Source organism: Trachypithecus francoisi, unplaced genomic scaffold (assembly GCF_009764315.1).
Source record: "Trachypithecus francoisi isolate TF-2019V2 unplaced genomic scaffold, Tfra_2.0 Lachesis_group0, whole genome shotgun sequence".
NCBI lineage: Eukaryota > Metazoa > Chordata > Mammalia > Primates > Cercopithecidae > Trachypithecus > Trachypithecus francoisi.
In genome coordinates, this window is record NW_022681453.1 from 96,847,260 (window position 1) to 96,854,070 (window position 6,811).

Here is a 6,811-nt window from a genome sequence, read left to right on the forward strand (position 1 = left end):
AATTAAATAACTTACTCCTGAATTATCATTGGGTCAATAATGAAATCAAGATAAAAATTTAAAAATTCTTTTGCTGAGCACAGTGGCTCACATCTGTAATCCAAGCAGTTTAGGAGGCTAAAGTGAGCAGATCACAAGGTCAAGAGATGGAGACCATACTGGCTAACATGGGGAAACCCCGTCTCTTCTAAAAACGCAAAAAAATTAGCTAGGCATGGTGGTGCATACCTTTAGCCTCAGCTAGTCAGAAGGCAGAGGCAGGAGAATCACTTGAACCTGGGTGGCAGAAGTTGCAGTGAGCCAAGATCATGCCACTGCACTCCAGCCTGGCAACAGAGTGAGACTCTGTCAAAAAAAAAAAAAAAAAAAACTATTTTAACTGAATGATAATAGTAACACAACCTATGAAATGAAAACCTCTGGGAAACAGCAGAGTTATTGCCAAGAGGAAAATTCACAGCCTTAAATGCCTACACCTGGGCTGTTTTTAATGTACAAAGTGCACTATAGCAGAATTTTTTCTGAAAAATATAAATTTGCCCTAAAATAATTTTTTAAATAGAAAATCAGCCTCATAAAGTGTCTGAGGTATCTTCAAACCTAAGGAAACTGTCAGGTTATCAACAGGAATTTTATAAATCTTCATTGAACCCTCAGCAACACAACACAAAATTTTACAAATCTTCATCAAATTCTCAGCAGCAAAACACAAAATTGCACAGGGGTTACCTACCATGATCTATCATAATGTAGGTCAACCACATTATCATGGCTGCCAAGGAAAGTGTATGTTATATGTGTACATGTGGGTGAAATCTGTCATCATATTTTGCCACATGTTTATGAATAATCAAGTCCTAGACTGACTTCACGTATCTAAAGAAAGACACACTGGAATCTAAGCATTCTAGTGGATTATGTGTTTTAACCCACGGACAATTACTATGAATGCTTTCTCCATTCGACTCTCAAGCAAGTAGACTTCATCACTCACAGGACCAGTGACCACTGGGTTAAAATTGGCAAGTGTGCTTTCAAGCCTGTTCACATATTGCCTCAGGGGCTTTTTGGTTTGGTTTTTTGTTGTTTTTTTCAGTGCAAGAAGCTATGGTGCAAAGGACACTCATTTACCTTTGAACAGCCCTGTTTCTCACAGTGATTTTCAATCTTCCAGTTCCTACAATTAGATACTGCCTCAGAAATATAAAAGTAAGTACATCTGTCCTGAAGATGTTTTGCCTATACTTCTTCATTAAAAACAATATAGAGGAACTGGGTGGAGCTCACAGCAGCTCAAGGAAACCTGCCTGTCTCTGTAGACTCTACCGCTGCGGACAGTGCACAGCTGCAGTCCATTAGGGGAAAGAGCGGGGGCGGTGCAGACGCGAACGACTCTGTCTGACAGCTTTGGGGAGAGCCCTGGATCTCCTAACGCGGAGGTTGAGATCTGAGAACGGACAGACTGCCTGCTCAGGTGGGTCCCTGACCCCTGAGTAGCCTAGCTGGGAGAAATCCCCCACTAGGGGCAGTCTGACACCCCACACCTCACAGGGTGGCGTCACCCCTGAGAGGAAACTTCCAAAGAAAGAATCAGACAGGTACACTCGCTGTTCAGCAATATTCTATCTTCGGCAACCTCTGCTGCTGATACCCAGGCAAACAGGGTCTGGAGTGGACCTCAAGCAATCTCCAACAGACCAACAGACAGTCCTTCTGACTGTCAGACGGAAAACTATCAAACAGGAAGGACACCTATACCAAAAGCCCATCCGTACGTCACCATCATCAAAGTCCAGAGACAGATAAAACCACAAAGATGGGGAAGAAGCAGGGCAGAAAAGCTGGAAATTCAAAAAATAAGAGCGCATCTCCCCCTGCAAAGGAGCGCAGCCCATCGCCAGCAACGGATCAAAGCTGGTCAGAGAATGACTTTGACGAGATGAGAGAAGAAGGCTTCAGTCCATCAAACCTCTCAGAGCTAAAGGAGGAATTACGTACCCAGCGCAAAGAAACTAAAAATCTTGAAAAAAAAGTGGAAGAATTGACAGCTAGACGAATTAATGCAGAGAAGATCATAAACGAAATGACAGAGATGAAAACCATGACACGAGAAATACGTGACAAATGCACAAGCTTCAGTAACCGACTCGATCAACTGGAAGAAAGAGTATCAGCGATTGAGGATCAAATGAATGAAATGAAGCGCGAAGAGAAATCAAAAGAAAAAAGAAGAAAAAGAAATGAACAAAGCCTGCAAGAAGTATGGGATTATGTAAAAAGACCAAATCTACGTCTGATTGGGGTGCCTGAAAGTGAGGGGGAAAATGGAACTAAGTTGGAAAACACTCTACAGGATATCATCCAGGAGAACTTCCCCAACCTAGTAGGGCAGGCCAACATTCAAATTCAGGAAATACAGAGAACGCCACAAAGATATTCCTCCAGAAGAGCAACTCCAAGACACATAATTGCCAGATTCACCAAAGTTGAAATGAAGGAAAAAATCTTAAGGGCAGCCAGAGAGAAAGGTCGGGTTACCCACAAAGGGAAGCCCATCAGAATAACAGCAGACCTCTCGGCAGAAACTCTACAAGCCAGAAGAGAGTGGGGGCCAATATTCAACGTTCTTAAAGAAAAGAATTTTCAACCCAGAATTTCATATCCAGCCAAACTAAGTTTCATAAGTGAAGGAGAAATAAAATCCTTTACAGATAAGCAAATGCTTAGAGATTTTGTCACCACCAGGCCTGCCTTACAAGAGACCCTGAAGGAAGCCCTAAACATGGAAAGGAACAACCGGTACCAGCCATTGCAAAAACATGCCAAAATGTAAAGACCATCGAGGCGAGGAAGAAACTGCATCAACTAACGAGCAAAATAACCAGTTAATATCATAATGACAGGATCAAGTTCACACATAACAATATTAACCTTAAATGTCAATGGACTAAATGCTCCAATTAAAAGACACAGACTGGCAAACTGGATAAAGAGTCAAGACCCATCAGTCTGCTGTATTCAGGAGACCCATCTCACATGCAGAGACATACATAGGCTCAAAATAAAGGGATGGAGGAACATCTACCAAGCAAATGGAGAACAAAAAAAAGCAGGGGTTGCAATCCTAGTCTCTGATAAAACAGACTTTAAACCATCAAAGATCAAAAGAGACAAAGAAGGCCATTACATAATGGTAAAGGGATCAATTCAACAGGAAGAGCTAACTCTCCTAAATATCTATGCACCCAATACAGGAGCACCCAGATTCATAAAGCAAGTCCTTAGAGACCTACAAAGAGACTTAGACTCCCATACAATAATAATGGGAGACTTCAACACTCCACTGTCAACATTAGACAGATCAACGAGACAGAAAGTTAACAAGGATATCCAGGAATTGAACTCATCTCTGCACCAAGCGGACCTAATAGACATCTATAGAACTCTCCACCCCAAATCAACAGAATATACATTCTTCTCAGCACCACATCACACTTATTCCAAAATTGACCACATAATTGGAAGTAAAGCACTCCTCAGCAAATGTACAAGAACAGAAATTATAACAAAGTGTCTCTCAGACCACAGTGCAATCAAACTAGAACTCAGGACTAAGAAACTGAATCAAAACCGCTCAACTACATGGAAACTGAACAATCTGCTCCTGAATGACTACTGGGTACATAACGAAATGAAAGCAGAAATAAAGATGTTCTTTGAAACCAATGAGAACAAAGATACAACATACCAGAATCTCTGGGACACATTTAAAGCAGTGTGTAGAGGGAAATTTATAGCACTAAATGCCCACAAGAGAAAGCAGGAGAGCTCTAAAATTGACACTCTAACATCACAATTAAAAGAACTAGAGAGGCAAGAGCAAACACATTCAAAAGCTAGCAGAAGGCAAGAAATAACTAAGATCAGAGCAGAACTGAAGGAGATAGAGACACAAAAAACCCTCCAAAAAATCAATGAATCCAGGAGTTGGTTTTTTGAAAAGATCAACAAAATTGACAGACCGCTAGCTAGACTAATAAAGAAGAAAAGAGAGAGGAATCAAATAGACACAATAAAAAATGATAAAGGGGATATCACCACCGACCCCACAGAAATACAAACAACCATCAGAGAATACTATAAATGCCTCTACGCAAATCAACTAGAAAATCTAGAAGAAATGGATAATTTCCTGGACACTTACACTCTCCCAAGACTAAACCAGGAAGAAGTTGAATCCCTGAATAGACCAATAGTAGGCTCTGAAATTGAGGCAACAATTAATAGCCTACCCACCAAAAAAAGTCCAGGACCAGATGGATTCACAGCTGAATTCTACCAGAGGTACAAGGAGGAGCTGGTACCATTCCTTCTGAAACTATTTCAATCAATAGAAAAAGAGGGAATCCTCCCTAACTCTTTTTATGAGGCCAACATCATCCTGATACCAAAGCCTGGCAGAGACACAACAAAAAAAGAGAATTTTAGACCAATATCCTGATGAACATCGATGCAAAAATCCTCAATAAAATACTGGCAAACCGGATTCAGCAGCACATCAAAAAGCTTATCCACCATGATCAAGTGGGCTTCATCCCTGGGATGCAAGGCTGGTTCAACATTCGCAAATCAATAAACGTCATCCAGCATATAAACAGAACCAAAGACAAGAACCACATAATTATCTCAATAGATGCAGAAAAGGCTTTTGACAAAATTCAACAGCCCTTTATGCTAAAAACGCTCAATAAATTGGTATTGATGGAACGTACCTCAAAAGAATAAGAGCTATTTATGACAAACCCACAGCTAATATCATACTGAATGGGCAAAAACTGGAAAAATTCCCTTTGAAAACTGGCACAAGACAGGGATGCCCTCTCTCACCACTCTATTCAACATAGTGTTGGAAGTTCTGGCTAGGGCAATCAGGCAAGAGAAAGAAATCAAGGGTATCCAGTTAGGAAAAGAAGAAGTCAAATTGTTCCTGTTTGCAGATGACATGATTGTATATTTAGAAAACCCCATTGTCTCAGCCCAAAATCTCCTTAAGCTGATAAGCAACTTCAGCAAAGTCTCAGGATACAAAATTAATGTGCAAAAATCACAAGCATTCTTATACACCAGTAACAGACAAGCAGAGCGCCAAATCAGGAATGAACTTCCATTCACAATTGCTTCAAAGAGAATAAAATACCTAGGAATCCAGCTTACAAGGGATGTAAAGGACCTCTTCAAGGAGAACTACAAACCACTGCTCAGTGAAATCAAAGAGGACACAAACAAATGGAAGAACATACCATGCTCATGGATAGGAAGAATCAATATCGTGAAAATGGCCATACTGCCCAAGGTGATTTATAGATTCAATGCCATCCCCATCAAGCTACCAATGACTTTCTTCACAGAATTGGAAAAAACGGCTTTAAAGTTCATATGGAACCAAAAAAGAGTCCGCATTGCCAAGACAATCCTAAGTCAAAAGGACAAAGCTGGAGGCGTCACGCTACCTGACTTCAAACTATACTACAAGGCTACAGTAACCAAAACAGCATGGTACTGGTACCAAAACAGAGATATAGACCAATGGAACAGAACAGAGTCCTCAGAAATAATACCACACATCTACAGCCATCTGATCTTTGACAAACCTGAGAGAAACAAGAAATGGGGAAAGGATTCCCTATTTAATAAATGGTGCTGGGAAAATTGGCTAGCCATAAGTAGAAAGCTGAAACTGGATCCTTTCCTTACCCCTTATACGAAAATTAATTCAAGATGGATTAGAGACTTAAATGTTAGACCTAATACCATAAAAACCCTAGAAGAAAATCTAGGTAGTACCATTCAGGACATAGGCATGGGCAAGGACTTCATGTCTAAAACACCAAAAGCAATGGCAGCAAAAGCAAAAATTGACACATGGGATCTCATTAAACTAAAGAGCTTTTGCACAGCTAAAGAAACTACCATCAGAGTGAACAGGCAACCTACAGAATGGGAGAAAATTTTTGCAACCTACTCATCTGACAAAGGGCTAATATCCAGAATCTACAAAGAACTCAAACAATATACAAGAAAAAAACAAACAACCCTATCAAAAAGTGGGGAAAGGATATGAACAGACATTTCTCAAAAGAAGACATCCATACAGCCAACAGACACATGAAAAAATGCTCATCATCACTGGCCATCAGAGAAATGCAAATCAAAACCACAATGAGATACCATCTCACACCAGTTAGAATGGCAATCATTAAGAAGTCAGGAAACAACAGGTGTTGGAGAGGATGTGGAGAAATAGGAACACTTTTACACTGTTGGTGGGATTGTAAACTAGTTCAACCATTATGGAAAACAGTATGGCGATTCCTCAAGGATCTAGAACTAGAAGTACCATATGACCCAGCCATCCCACTACTGGGTATATACCCAAAGGATTATAAATTACTCTACTACAAAGACACATGCACACGTATGTTTATTGCGGCACTATTCACAATAGCAAAGACTTGGAATCAACCCAAATGTCCATCTGTGACAGACTGGATTAAGAAAATGTGGCACATATACACCATGGAATACTATGCAGCCATAAAAAAGGATGAGTTTGCGTCCTTTGTAGGGACATGGATGCAGCTGGAAACCATCATTCTTAGCAAACTATCACAAGAACAGAAAACCAAACACTGCATGTTCTCACTCATAGGTGGGAACTGAACAATGAGATCACTTGGACTCGGGAAGGGGAACATTACACACTGGGGCCTATCATGGGGAGGGGGGAGGGGGGAGGGATTGCATTGGGGAG